Source organism: Mesocricetus auratus, unplaced genomic scaffold, assembly GCF_017639785.1.
Source record: "Mesocricetus auratus isolate SY011 unplaced genomic scaffold, BCM_Maur_2.0 Super-Scaffold_100022, whole genome shotgun sequence".
Classification (NCBI taxonomy): Eukaryota; Metazoa; Chordata; class Mammalia; order Rodentia; family Cricetidae; genus Mesocricetus; species Mesocricetus auratus.
The window spans coordinates 27981119-27997227 of record NW_024429203.1 but is presented as its reverse complement, the minus strand read 5'-3'; the positions used below and the strand labels follow the sequence as shown (position 1 = coordinate 27997227).

The 16109-nt window shown below is 42.9% G+C and overlaps 1 pseudogene; it reads left to right on the top strand.

Moving 5' to 3' along the window:
• Window positions 1–13853: 13853 nt before the first annotated feature.
• On the top strand, window positions 13854–15593 carry LOC101834710 (annotated as a pseudogene).
• Window positions 15594–16109: the final 516 nt, after the last annotated feature.

Genomic DNA, 16109 nt, shown 5'->3' with positions numbered 1-16109 from the left:
GCATGACTCAGTAGCCAGTGTTGGTTCAAACTTCATGTCTGACTCCCAGTAGTTTATTTTAGACATATTTAGGCATAGCACAATTTGGTGAAAAGTTTCCCGGTGATACAAAACTCAGTCAAGATATGACAAGATCAAAAATCTTTGTAAAGTACATATGGCATCTTCCATACAGATGGGTTCTATAGACTGACTGAAATAAACAAGTTCTTGGTAAGGATCTGGAGGAGGGTCCAGAGTGGTCATGACCACACAGATAGCACAGAGCTCACAACGCTATTAATTATGTCTGTACCCAGCCTTCTGGGAGAAAAATACGTTATGCAACTCTCCCTTTAAAGAGATGACACTCTGTTTGACACCCCTCAGTCCCCTAGTGCTTATCTGGGAGCACAAGAACCTCTGTGCCTCCCACATCCCCCCAACCCCATTTTTTAAAATTGTGGCTATAATAGAGACTAAGGTTGAATGCATTGCCTGCATGGCTATTCTAACATAGGCAAGCATAAGAAAATTATAAGAACAGCTAACAGAGGACCAAGGAAAGGGGATAGCCATCTTAACCAAAATGGCCATTCGAAGGTCATTTGAGAAATGTTGTTTATCTTTTTACACAGATCATTAACTTGACCATCCATAGCACGAGAAAAATCTGATGTATTGGCAACACATACCAGTAAATTGTTGGCAACCAAGATTATGCTTCAACAACAAATAATCTATAGTTGCTTTATTTTGAAAAACTCTGGCTTTCAATTGGTCTATCTCTTGACTATTTTCTGCCAGTATTGTTTTGTTGTAATACTAGGTTTATTAAATAGAAAGGCCATTTTGGAAACATCTTTTTATATTCCAGTAATCATTCCTGGGACTGGCAATTAAAAAAGAAAGCAGTTTTGGCTGCAACCATTACATGATCCAATAGATAAAAAAAAATCATCACAGTATTTGGAGAAAGCTCTCTTAATTCTATTGATCAATTGCAAACATTTCCTGAGCAAAATGGATGTCATTTGGCCTATTCCACATAAACCTTTATAATTCACAGGAAGAGCTGTATAAGTAGAATTTTGGGGGTGGGGAATGGTCCAAAGGTAGTTGTTTACCAAAGGGAAGGGTATGATTAGCGGTAGAATTGCAAATTGCAAAAGGGAAGGGTATAAGTACACTTAAAGCATTAAAGCAGTTTTAGAAGAAGACATTTATTTACTTTGTCTTTTTGGGGGGGGCAGGGAGTTCCAAATACCTGGGCTGGCCTTGAACTTGTCTATAGATGAATATGACTTTGAGGTGCTAATCCTCATGCCTCTACCCGCTAAGTACTAGTATTATAAAATGTCTGCTTCCATGCCTGGTTTATGTAGTACTGGAGTTTGAACCCAGGGCTTCATTCATGGTAGGCAAGTGAGCACTCTACATATTGAGTCACATCCTCAGCATAATGTGATCAAAAACAAACCACCACTGACAGGAATGTCAGGTGAAGCCCTGTGAACACAGGTGAGTGATTCTATTTTGTCTCCTGTTACTTGTGCATGATGTATATTGGTAACTCCTATGCCATAGACATTTTTTTCAGAGGCCAGGAATAGACAGGTCTCCTATGATACCAAAAGATTGTTCTTGTTGACTGCTATGCGACAAATGAGGCAGCAGATACACTATTCTAGGTCTGATAATATCAACTTGAGTGAGCAATACATCAGATAGTCCTTTTTGTCTTTATACAACAACAATTTCACTATCAGAGCCTTAAATCTATATCATTGCATATGGACTGATCCATTAGATTAGTCCAACCAAAATATCCCCCATTCACGTGACTACATAATCGAATGCCATCTTTTGTCCAAACAACTGGTCCAAAAGGATAAACAATCCTTAGCATGACAAGAAATTATACTGACTCTTATACACATGACTGTCATCATCCCTGACAAAAGGCGTTTGAATTCTTCATTGATAAGTGAGCATTAGCCTGTAATATAGTCAGTGAACACAACAGCATCATTGGAGGGTCAATAGTGTTGTGTCCCTGCTGTCTTCCTGAGTCACTGGCTTATTCTTCCTTTTGAAACGTCTCTTCTCAATGGGTTTGCTGCCCATCTTCAGAAGCTTCATTTGTCCAGTGGACTCCTGTTAGGCAGTTCACATTCTCAGTGTGTGTGTATTCTTCCTGTGCTGTTATACATGAGGTCAGTATGTCGAGCCTCTGTCTTCCTTCAGGATACCCATTTTGTGGGAGAATGTGACTAAAGTCTCTGACTCCTCCTCAGTCCACCCAATAAACTTCCATCCAAATGTAAATAACAGTCTGGTTTTGAAGACCCATTCCTCCCTTGGTGGCTCTCTGTTCTCCTCTGAGTTCCTTCAACCCATCTACCAAGTTTATCTTGATTTAGCCACCATCAGGATATAAAGGAATAGAGAAAAAGCAGTCATTTAAGCCAAATATCCATAAGAAAACATAGTATGAGTAGGGAGCCCTGGCTGCAGGGGCCCCATTGTTTTCCCAGTAACATTTATGTCCCTGAGATCAAATAACAGCAGAAATGTATTTTTTGCCGTTTTATGAATTACAAAAATAGGGACATTCCAAGGACTAACTTAAGATTCCGTAAGTCCTAGTTGCAGTTATTTCTGTACTACAGGTTGGATCTATTTCAATATTTCCCCAAGAAGGGTCCATTAATAAATCTATATTGGGCCATTCCTGTTATGAGGGAAAACCTAAGCTCATATGGTGCTCATATGGCAGCAGAGCCCCACCCACTACCACTTGGAACTCAGGTGTTGCATATCAGATGCAACTCAGGAAATGCTCAGCAGGATCCCAGGCAACTGAAAGAGCTACAGTGCTGGAGGGCTCTGAATTCTGGTCAGATAGTGAACCCCCAAGCTGTGCCTGGTGCAGTGACTGCAGGTAAACTGGAGTAAACTTGACATCTACATGGCCCACCCTGCCAAGACCTGTCAAAGTTGTCCAGCAGAGAATTTTTCGTTTTATGATCCTCCTGAGAAGGTTCAAGCAATACATTACCATAGTCCAGCTTACAAAATAATTGACAGGATTTTACCCTTTTTCTCATGGGCTCTTTTTACATTAGCTCCTATGTGCTCCCAATGATCAGCATCTATGGTCCCTTGTTCAGGAAACCCATGTTAAATTTTACAGTCACTTGTACAAAGCTACAGAATTGTTACTCTGAACATTTTGTTCCTCTTTGTCTTAGGAAACATCTTAACAACTGTATAAAATGCTTTGCCTCCAAGGAATGAGCGGAGCCTATGCTATTTCACACTGTCATTTACAATCATAACCCTTAGGTGAGAGGACCAGATTTCTACCCTCTGTTTCTATTTAAAGAAAAATTTTCTTGCCTTCTCTGAGGTCTGAGCCCCACAGTTATTGGCTGCCAATTGTGGGGGTCTCTTCGACCACCATGGCCAACAGAATAACAATCCGTGTGAGAGACAAGAATGTAGTTCAGTTGAACAAGAGTTCAATAGCCGGGTGTTAGTTCAAACTTCGAGTCTGACCTTGAGTAGTTTATTTGAGGCATATTTGGTGAAAAGTTTCTTGGTAATAAATAATTCAATCCTGTGTGTAAAACAAAGCTTAAGACATGATTACATTGAAACTTTTTGTAAAGTACGTATGACATCTTCTAGAAGATGGGTTCTATAGGTTAACTGAGAAAAACAAGGTCATAAGGATGTGGATCTGGTTTGGTTCCCCTAGGGCTTATCTGGTAGCACAAGAACCTCAGTGCCATAAAGCCATTTTGCTATCTTATTTTATTTAAAGACAAGGTCTCACTGTATAACTCTGGATAGTTGGGAACTCATTATGTAGACCAGGCTAGCCTCAAATTCACAGAGATCTACCGGCTGCTGCCTTCCAAGTGCTAGGGTTAAAGGTGTGTGCCATCATGTCTGACCTTTTTCTGTATTTGCCACAAGTAAAAATGCACATGCTCTGTTCCCCTACAGGTGATAACATATATAAAAACAAAACCAAACGTCTTGATAAGTAGATGCAATGAGACTATACTGTAGTGCAAATCTCTGGAGTTCTCCACCCTCTCTGCCCCCAGAGCATAAGACCCTTTTGAATCTGTGCTCTCACTACTTTCTGGTAGACTCATGATGTCAACAATGGACTTGGGAGGATGTTATGTAGGTTACAAAATGTGACTGGATGTTTCTGTCCCACCTGGTCCTACTACAGCCATTTAGTCCCAAATAAACACACAGTGGCTTATGTTTGGCTGTTGGCTCAGACTTCTTATTGGCTAGTTCCCTCTTAATTATGAACCCATTTCTATTAATCTGTGTATTTCCATGTGGTCTTGGCTTACTGTGATGCCCAGGTCTTTTGCTTCCTCAGCAGCTACATGGCATCTCCCTGTGATTCGCTCTCTCTCTCTCTCCCTCTTCTGCCTCCTTCTCTCTGATCTCTCAGCATTTTCCTCCATATCTGACTCATGAGTTTTTTTATTAATTAGACCAACTAGGTACTCCATTTACAACAAGGGATTTTCCCTTCCAGAAGGTAAGACTAGGCAACAGCAGGGCAGTTTTTCGTAATGGCTTATGAATACAAGGCTCTATTAAACACGCAGGTTTTGAATGGAGTCTGCAGCTCAGAGGCAGCTCTCTCATTCATTGAGGCTGAGCAGGTAAGGAACAGGGGTGGTTTTAGTCTATAAACTAAGCAGCAGTCAAGGGGATTCTGCCCCTCCAGCCTGCTCTGGGGTGTGCATTGCCTTTTTTGAGGACCATAGCATCCCAATGCTCATTGCCCCCCCCATTCATCCAACACAGTTGAGATGGAATCAGGGCCCACAGATGTGACAAACAGTTCTGGCAATTCAAGCAAAAATTAATTTCACTGAAAATATCATAGTAGCTTGCCAAGTCACAGTGAGATTAGAGAACCTAGTTTGTAAAAGCAGACAGTAACGAAATGCTTAGACACATTTCCCAGCAAAATCAAGTCTGAGCAGTACTTAGCAAGAAGGCAGCTATTGTAAATGAAGGCACCAGATGGCATGCCCATGGCTGCTGACATTGGAGGCTAGCATCCTCCAGGCACTCTGTGTTGCAGTTTCCTTGCACACTAGAAGTTGTCTCTGCTCATGCTACATCTGTAATTGATGCTTCACTGTCTGCACTTCTTAGGTTCATGAACTCCCTGGTGGCAGTGTAGAGTAGCTGCCTGTTACTGGCCAAGTTGGGTCATGAGCATCTTTCAGTTGGATGAAGGCTCTGCCTTCCATCAAGAGCTATATGCTATATATTTTCATAAAATGAATGGGACAAAAGTTAGCACAGAACTAAAAAAACACCCCTCCTCAAATCCAAAGTGTAAGAGTTCCAGAGTCCTGCCTGTTCTCATTTACTAGCAGAACACAAATCACACAGTCTTCCCATTCCTGCTGCCCCCATTCTCATCCAGTCCAACACCCTCCTGTATTTAGATCATCACAAAGCCTTCTAACTACTTCCACCTCCAGCCATCTTCCACACTGTTTAAGAACACAGGTTCTAAAACATAAATCTGATTGAATCACCTACTTAAAATCCTCAGAGTCATTCCTGTTGTCACTGAGATAAATTCTAATCTTACTAAAGTGAATTAAAAGCTCACCTCATCTCTCATTGCCTAACTCTAGCTACTCACCAGTCATTTTCCTGTTGAGGGAATGAATCCGTGAATGAAAGAATGAGATTTGGAAAAGCAAGCCGACAGAATCTATGCTACAATTTCCCTAAGGTCAGTAATTGGGTTGACAGCAATAACAGAACCTGGAAAATGAGGAAAAATATACATAATTAGGGTCCCAACTCCAAATCTGCTAGATCAGAATTTAGAAAGCAGAAGTTAGGGTTTCCTCTTTGCATAAAGTCATCCAGTAGCTCTAAGTTCCAGCTTGGGATAGGGGGAAGACACACTGATCTATTGCCTTTATGGGAGGCTCGGGCCAAAGAGGTTAAATTCTCAAGGTACATGCATCTCATCTACTGTTGTAATGAAGCAAAATTTTGAGCAAAGTTATTTTGACACATTTAGTGATATATATATATATATATATATACTCCTTATTGTTCCATATGGTAATTAGGCATAAGTGATAAGTCGGAGGGAGGACTGTTGTTACAGTTATAGAAATAAAATATTGGGGAAAGAAGGTTAGCCCTGAGGAAAGGGAGCCACCAGGAAAGATTAGATACTACCCCAAGACCCTATAGACACACCTGGGTTTACCTCCTGCGTTCTCATAGACCCAAAATCAGGCATCTGCTGTGGGGTTGAAGAGTCCACAGTGGGAACTGCACAGTGGGAGGTGCTTCAAGGCAAAGCCCTCGGACTAGAATGGAGAGTGGTCAGCACCTTCTGGCCCCTTCTTCTAAAGAGTGGGAAGGAGCTTCTTTTGAAAGTAATCATTGTGGGCATCAGGTCCTTCCATGCAGAGAATGAACTGGGGCTGGGATTTACAGGAACCCCATTCTCTGCCTATGTCCAGCAGGAGCATCTCCTTGGTGTGATGAAATAGACCATTGATTTCTGGACACAGGCTCCAGATCCATCACTCCCATACTCTGAAGAGCAGTCATCCTTCATGATGGTCCATCTTTATTGTCAATGTGATTGGATTAAGAAACACCTAGGACATTAGTGAGATGTATCTTTGAGTGTGTTTGTGTGGGCATTTCCAGAGAAGATTTATTGAAGGACAAATACCTGCCCAGAATTAGATAGCACCATTCAATGGGCTGGAATCTTCTATTTGAAGCACTAATCTAATTAATCTTAACAATAAAAACCTGGAGTCAGGGTTACCATAATGCTAACATGAATACTGCTTACCTTGTTATCCTTTGTCATTATACATGTTAATTTGACTTTAGCATTTTTATTTGGGCCCTAAACTTAGTATTTCAGTAAATTAAAAAAATCATTTTGCAGTCTATAAAATGTAATGTTTAATCAAGTCATAACTTCTGAATGCTTCTGAGTCTTACTCACACCTCTACTATTGCATCTATTATTTTTATTGTATTTTTTCTATTGGCTTTTCTCAAGTTGTATATACACAAATGCAGGAATTATATCTCTGGGTTTTTCCCCAAGGACTAACTTCCATAGCTCGGGAAGAGGCTATGGAAGTTACCAGTGGAGGGGAGAAGTCAGTACAGCTATCAAAAACAAAAAACAAAAAAAAGAAAACAAAAAAAAAACCCTGGAGTCAGATATTGGGGTAAAAACCTGGAAGATAAGAGAACTAGGAGTAGCTGCCAGTTGTTTCCTGTCTCCTTCCTCTGTCCAAAAGTCTTGAGATCCAGTCTTCACTCCCACCTTATCACTTCCTGTCCCTACCTCCTGAGTACTGAGATTAAGGCATGAGCCACCACCACCCAGTTTCTATGGTTAACTAGTGGCTAGCTCTGCCCTCTGATCTCCATGCAAGTTTTATTCGTCAGAACACAAACAAATTAAAATGGAAAAGAAAATAGTCAGTTGAGCAGTCCTCTTTTCTCTGCTTCCTGACCTACGGAGATTTGATTAAGCTCCTTCAACCACCACACCTTCCCTGGCATGGTGAGTTGTATCCCCTTAAACTGTGAACCAGAAGATTCTCCATGAGACTGTGTTTTGCTAGGTTTTAAATCACCATGGCCATCATGATAACCCTATATCTACATATCCAATAACTGCTGGTGTTTCATGAAGCAATGCACAGTTGCATCCCAGAAAGCTTTTTTTCATCTCTCCCATTCCAGTGTTCGGTGTCATATTCACATCACTTGATGTCACATGAAGAATTAGGATGGGAAGAAGCTACCCTACCCATCACCCTAGCCCCAGTCCAGCTACTGGTCTGTCTGGACTAAAACTGAAGAGCATAGATATCTGTAGTTGAAGCTCCTTGTCCATGTTTCAAAATCTCTCACTTGGAGATGGAGACCTGGCATTTCCTGCAACAGGAGTCTTTGCTTCCTAGTCAGTCTCATGGGCATTTATTGGCTTTGTGGTGTGGAACACATCACCTGACAGAACAGCAGCTTCCACTACTTTAGTATGGGGGGCAGTTATCTTAGTTTTGAAAGTCATGGTGAAGATTGTATGTGATCATGCAGTAGAAAGAACATCTAGTCTGCAGAAGTGTCCCTGAGCTGATGTTTGCTGTTTTTATCCACCCTCTCAGGCAGGTGACTTAGCAGGAACTGTGGAGTAAACTTACCTACTTCCATGGGTATTGTGTTCTCACGGAGGACAAGTGAGACTTCCTAACTAGGGAGATAACCGTCTTTCCCCATCATCCATAGCTCCTTGCAGAATCCTAGAAACCTTCACTAGAGAGTCTGGTCTTTCCACTAAGCTTCCTGCTTTCCTTTGCCACTTAGGTTGGAAGCCTAAGAACTCTCTGGGTTTCTTGAGCACTTAAGAAATCCTTAATTACTCAAGTGCAGAATTATCTGCTGAAATTAAGTGTGGTGAGAACTGCAGTCATGAATTCTGAGCGCCTGCTCCTGTGGAACTCTGTGGGGGCTCTGTGGGGGCTCTGTGGGGGCTCTGTGGGGGCTCTGTGGGACTCTGCAGGACTCTTTAGAGCCAGTTCTGGCAGACACTATTGCGTAGCTCAGACCCCCCACTTTCACCAGCCTGCATTATTACAATTGTGCCCTCAGTTGCCCCGTAGAACCAATTTTCCCCATCCTCTAGAGATGATCACACAAATGCACAAGACCTATCTGTTAGCCACACTGTGATGTGTGGTCCTCCTTGTTTGGCCCTGGGCAAGGTACACAAGCTGCCAAGGACTGCCTCTAACCCATCTTAAGCCATATCTCTCACCACTTTTTACCTCTCCTTTTCTTCCACAGCAATGCCTGACCATCCTGCAGCCCTTCAGTTCACAGGCTTTGCCTGTTCTTCCATCCTTGGCCTGACTCTTACCCTATGAAGGGCTTCTGGAATCTTTCTCTTTAACAAGTCGAAGAGTGTGGGAGTCCTAAATACCCCTTGATACTTCTGTCTTCTAAGTGTAAGCATTACAGCCCTGCCCTTCCATACCTGGTTGCCTCTGTCTCCTAAGTGTCATCATTACAGCCCTGCACCTCCATACCTAACTGCCTCTGCCTCCTGAGTGTAAGCAGTGCCGGTGTGCACCTCCATACCTGGATTTAGAAAGGATTTTCTTCTCATCTTCAGTTTTTCAATGCTTAATATGAAGCTTCGGAAAATAATACTTCAGAACATTGAGCTGAATATATCTGCTGAAGTCTGTAATCCTGTCCAAGACTCTACATGGCCGTGCCCAACTCACTGGATAGACCTTCTGTGTCCCTCCAAGCTGGGCCTCCTTGTGCCTGTGATTGCACCAGTCTTAATGCTTTTTGCTCAGGTCTCCAAACATTGTCTACCTGTCAGATGAGCCAGCTATCCACACCTCACAACCCTTACCCCTATGCTCTGCTTGCTTGATATCATGTGACCTTTATTACCATATAAATATATTTTTCCTCCTCCCGGATCTTTATGAGCCATGGCATAGATCACAAAAACTCAAACCAGGAAATGTAGGTACCAGATGAAGTATAGTCTAATTCTCAATTGGATCCTATAAGCTGGAGATCTCTTATCTTCCCTTCCAGGTCTCCTCTCTTTTCTTCACCTCATGCCCCAACATGGATTGCATCAAGGATGCTGCTCTCTGCCTTCCAGGACTCTGACTGGGATACTAGAAGGGAATCTTCATACACCATGAAAGGTAAAGTTTAGGAGCATGATATTGAACAGCATCCAGTCTCTGTACTAGACAACTGGATACAGTTAAAAACTAGATCTGACTTCAGATGACTAACCCAGCCTGACACTGCCTGCTTCTTTCTTCCTCATATGGGAAATGTTCTATTGCTGTGAAGAGACAATGACCATGGCATTTAATTGGGGCTTGCTCACAGGTTCAGAGGTTTAGTCCATTATTGTCACAACAGGAATCATGGTGGTACAGGCAGACAAAGGGCTGGAGAAGGAGCTGAGAGTTCTACATCTGGATCAAAGGCAGGAGAAAAAGATACATTCGGTCTGGCTTGGGCTTTTGAAACCTCAACCCCATCCCCAGTGACACACTTCCTCCAACAAAGCCACATGTCCTAATCCTTCTAAATAGTGTCACTCCCCATTGACTAAGCATTCAAATATATGAGCTTATAAGGGCCATTCTTATTCAACCACCATAGGAGGGGCACTGGACCCTTGAATTATGTTCAGCTTCCATCCCATTAGTTTTAGGACCATCTCTGATTGACTTAGGATGAGGCGGGTAATTGTTCTGATGAATCACTCTCCTAGAGTTTCCAGTCTGGACAGACAGTTGGGCAGGCATGCTGAGTTCAGTGAGAGACTCTTTTTCTCACCATCAGACAGCTAATGTATGAGGTGATCTGGTGTAAAATTATTTCTTATTGGAGACAATTAGGATCAAACTGGACTGTTAGGTGTTCCCTATCAGAATCTGGAAGTATGGGATTCTATAGATAGGATTGTGTTGTTGGGTTTGGGAGCTGAAATGAATACAGAAGGCAGTCAGATGAGTCAAGGACTATGAACAGTCATGAGTGACTAACATTTCTGAGCAATCTAAAATTATGAATGAAGGAGAGATGAGAGTGCAATAAGAGAATTGTTCCATGGCCTGGGACATATATAAACACAAAAGGTAAAGCAGAGAGCACTTCAGAGAAGAGCTATAGCCTAGTAGATTTGGTCTAGGCTTCTTGTGTGGCCATGTTGAAAAACTCTTTCTGGCATCCTTGAGGCCTGGCCCAGTTGTTGAGATTTCTAATCACTAAGTACTGTGATTTTCCTCTCAGCCTTCCTTCCCTTACCCCATGCACGTTTACTTGATAGGACCCAAGAAGGCCTCCGTCCTTTCCTCAAAAGGACATCTCCTTAACCCTAGGCTGATCCCAGTTCTGAGCAGCAGTTTCCTTCCTTCTCCCCAGGATCCAAGCCCTCCTCTGGTGCTGAGCTGAGGTCCTTGCTTTGTTGGCAGTACCAATCCTAATTCTACCAACTTGAAGCCAAGACCTCAATGGGGTAAATGAAACAGGAGACCACTAATGCTCAAGGGAAATAGTTGATGTTTTGTTTAATTATATGTATGTATGTATGTATGTATGTATGTATGTATGTATGTATGAAGCCTAAGTCAGAACAAGAGAAAGACCTTAAAGTCCACTGATGGCTGCTTTTAACCTCCCCCATCCCCAAGTGTCCTCCTGGATCTTCCAGATTCACAGTTTTCTCAAGATGGCCAGTACCCAGCTGATGGAGCAAAGGGGTATGCTATATGACACATGGAAGCCTCCAATGCCATCAGAATGAATGAAGAGGTGTTGGGGAGGCTGGAGAGAAGGAGAAGCAGAGATTTTTTTCTGTTTGGGGTGTGGTTTTTGTTCTGTTTTGGTTTATTGGTATTTTTTGTTCTTGCTTTTGTGTGCTTGCTTACTTTTGTTTTTTTTTGTTTTTTGTTTGTTGTTTGTTTTTTCCCGTAGGGGGATGCAACAGGGATGAGGAAGAAATATAGGAGGAATGGGAGGTGAACAGAATTAAGGTGCATGATGTAAAACTCCCAAAGATTTAATAAAGAAGAGAACAAGGAGCAGGAGGGACATGCCTGAGGCCAGAAGCCAGGTAGCCACCAGACAGACCATCATAGGGACAGCAGGAAAGTAAGAAACACAGAAAGAAAGAAGGCCAAAAGCCCTGGGGCAAAACATAGATTAAGAGAAAGAAATTAAAATAAGAGCTAAAATAAGGCCCAGCATTCATATCTAATAAAAAGTCTCCATATCATGATTTGGGAGCTGGTTGGTGGCCCAAAAGAAACAGCCTGGTACAAACAACCGACAGCAGTGCTTTTCTAAGTGAAATATACTCTACTACAGGAGAGAAAATCTTCCAGTAGAGTAGCATGGGCCCAGAGACTGCCACTTTAGACTACACTACACTTGACATTTTAAAAGCCTGGAATAACCCAAAAGCCTCAGCATAAGCAATTAGACTGTGCACTTGTAGAAACAATAATAGAATAAAAATTGAATTGTTTTATTTGTAAGTCATCAAATTCTGACTTGAATGAACTACTTTCATATTTTCCCACCAAAACCACAGTCCTTTCCCTTTAATAATTATCTCACTTTAGCAGTGTGAGAAAAATAAGGAGACACATTTCTTAAAGAATCCCAGAAGCAGGAGGGGCTAGAGCAGTGGTTCTCAACCTGTGGGTCACTCCCCCTCTGGGGCAAATGATCCTTTCACAGAGGTCACCTAGGACTATCAGAAAACACGAATATTTATATTATAATTCATAACAGTAGCGAAATTGTAGTTATGAAGTAGCAACAAAAATAATTTTAAGGTTGGGGTCACCATAACATGAAGAACTATATTAAAGGGTCACAGCATTAGGAAAGTTGAGAAATACTGTTCTAGAGTATTTTGGGTGCAGAAGAGAGGTGTCCCAAAATTTCCCTCTTGATATTTGCTAGAACTTAAAAAATAATTCTTGTACTCATAGATACATATATTTATTGTTATAATGAAATAGAGTTGTTATAATTTTTTTCCTTTTTAAAAAAAAAGATGGCCAGTGCCCTCCTCACCTTCTTTCTTATTGTGGGCAGTTCCTTTCTCCCCTTAGATCAGTAAAGAAGTTTGTATTTTACAACGGCAGAAAACTGAGGGAAAATCAAACACAGCACAAACAGGAAAATAGTGAAATGGAAAATGATGAAAAGGCCAACCAAGTCCCACTCTGTTTATCTAGTACACAGTCTTTATCCCACAGCTCCTTGGGCCTCCTGCCTAGATCATTTAAGGTTTAGCTGTGCACCCAGGTTGAATCTGGCCTCAGAATTTCAGCTCCATCCTCTAGAATAGAGTCACTGACCATTTTCTTCCATGGGCCTCTCTGCACACCCTTGCCAGATTGCTCTTTGGTACACATCTAGTCACCCTCAGTCTCTGGCCCCACGCCTTCAACTCCCATACCTCCCCTGGAATCTGGGTGATTGGATTATTTGTTGTCTTTCTCCAACAGGACTGTTTCTAAGAACTTGAAAAATCTACACTTGACCTGAGCCAAGTCGTACTTGACAATGGCCTCTGTGAAGAGAAGGAAGCTAGCACCCACTCTGGAAATGGGTTTTCAGCATTTCTGCTTCCCTCATTGATGTAGAACATTATTTTAAGATGTGTTACATTTATTTATGCTGTGGACATTTGTTTAAGGATGCAAAGATGTGTTGCATTCTTTTATGGTGTATTTGTTTAACTCTGTGAAGCTGAGTTACTTTGCCTGTCTAAGACACCTGATTGTCCTAGTAAAGATCTGACTGACCAATAGTGAGACAGGAGGGGGAAATAGGCAGGGCTGGCAGTCAGAAAGAATAAATAAGAGAAGACCGTTAGAAGGGAGGAGAAGCAGCAAGAAAAGGAGAGGAGGACTCCAGGGGCCAGTCACCCAGCTACACAGAAAGAGCTGGAGTAAGAAGTAAAGAAAGGTATACAGAAACACAGCAAGATAAAACCCAGAGATAAAAAGTAGACTGGTTAGGAAAAGCTGGGAGTGACTCAATGGACTGTGCAAATGACTCGCTGGCTGGGCAGCCGGATGAAGGCTGGGAAGAGTCAGAGGGAGCAAAGAGGCCTTTGGAAGACCATGGTGCTGAAGCAGGAGCATCTGAGCCCAAACTGAACCTGGAACATAGCATCCACCAGCCAGTCCCAACTCGACACTGAGCCGTGCAGCTGTTGAGCCTGGGGAGTGAGTTGAACCCCAGCCCAAAAGAAATACAAGTTCTCAGGGAGAAGAAGCAAGTCTCCCCACACTAAGAGAGCCGGAGTACCATTTCTCCACAGTCAAAGTGATGCAGGAACATGAGGACCATCCACGGAGAAGACGAGGGGGTCGGCAGCCATCACAACAAGAGCAGAGGAGAGCCCTTAACAGTGAGCAAGACCAGCGCTGGGGCCATTCCTGCCTCAGGGGGAGCTCTGATGAGAGGCCTGTCAGTGTCAGGGTCGGGATGGAGACAGCCAGAATCTGCAGGCCCAGGAAGAAGAGAGAGGGACTTTATAATGCCAGGCACCGGTGGCATCGCCAGCAGAATGAGGGTGTGGGCGGTGAAGCCCAGGAGGTGATCCCTAGTCCTGCTGGTAACCGAAGCAAAGAGATGCCTGTTAAAGGAAAATCAAGCTTTGAACTTTCCAGGGGCACTTCTTGAGGACACCAATACCTTCTGAGGTTTGGTTATTAAGTACAGCAAGCCCTCAGAAGCCCAGATCTCCAAAAAGCGGTGGCATCTCTACCCCTTTAAAAATGATGAAGTACTTCCGGTCATGTAAATCCATCAGCAGAGTGCTTACCTTTTGGGTCAACATGGCTGCATCGCCGACATTCCCATCGCCCAACCCTCTTGCTTAAAGCAGCATGCAGTCTTCCAGTGCCGGCTTGTGGAGTACACACGTGCCGACGGCACAGTTGGTCGGAGGGTGAAGCCCTACATCATCGACCTCGGCTCAGACAATGGAACCGTCTTGAACAACAAGCTTATTGAGCCACAGAGAGACTATGAACTGAAAGAAAAAGATGTCCTTAAATCTGGGTTCAGTAACAGAGAATATGTCTTGCTCCATGAGTCTTCAGACACATCTGAACTAGACAGGGAGGAACATGAAGATGATGAGGAGGAGGAAACGGCGCCTGACAGCTAGCAATTGAGAAGCACCCTCCATATGCAGACTGTTAGAAACCGTTCCTCCTGCAGGCCATGGGGTTGACTCTCCAGCGCCTCTTCTTGCCCTAAGTCTGTTCTCTGTTGCTGCCCCCCAGCTTGTGTTGCAGTATGAGAACTCGCACTTCGTATTTTTGTTGAACTTGGCACAACTATCTGCCTGTGGGTGCTTGTTTTCAGAACAATCTCACCAATTACAGCGTGTTGAGTTTTGGTCAAAGTGTATGACTGTAGTGGTGCCTTCAGAACTGCTGCACAGGAAACCTAAGCCCTTGGAAAGGGGATTGTGGATTGTTGTTTGTACAGTTTCTTATTTCTATAGTTGTTGAGCTTTGTGGACCAGGAGTTTCTTTTTGGGGACAAACCCTAGAGCAGAGACTCTCAGTAAACTTTGGTTGTCACCAAAACAATCTCCAGCATATACCACAGATTTGACCTGGGTCAGCTCTTGAGTCACAGAAGTTGATTTTGCACTTTGTTTTTGGGGGGTGACAATTTTTACCACATGGCCTCATTATCGACTGTCTAAACTAAATGGACACTCTGCGCCACCTGTGTAGACATGACAGTGTTGGGAGGTCATGGCTCCTATCAATGGGTGCTGGTGACATACCATGCACTGGGTTGTGGAGCTGCATCATCTGAGGACTCCTGATTTCCCCATGAGGCACAGACCTAACAGTTTGGATCACCTGGTCTTTTCTTCAGCTTTGCATTTTTATTCAGACACTACCTCTCTCTTCTCCCTTTGAGAAACACACTGATGTTGACTTTGTAGAAGTGCCCCTGGTGTGGCCTAAGGTCTCGTGCATGTGTTTAAAGGAGGTTGTATGGCTTCTACATTTCTATGCTTCATTTTTGATCATGTGTTTGCATTTCCTTCCCAAGGGTGGAGAGCAAGGGGAAACCTGGTTTCTGAACTTCTCACCTGAGGTCTGGGCAACTAGAAAGGAATTCTTACAGTATATGTGCTTGCAGATGGTGGATTTCGGAGCTATATGCTGATTTTCATATGACAGTGTTTTGTGGTAGAAATAATACCACATGATAGGCAAAGGCCTGTCTGCACTGGGAGAGAAGGTTTTCATTTATGTATTTTTTTTTGTTTTTACGAGACAGGGTTTCTCTGTATTATTTTGGAGGCTGTCAGTCCAGCCCAGCCTCGAACTCACAGAGATCCGCCTGCCTCTGCCTCCCGAGTGCTGGGATTAAAGGTATGCACCACCACCGCCCGGCTCATTTATGTATTTTTGAGATAAAAAATAAAATTTGTAAATATAAAAACAGAAGAAAGAAAA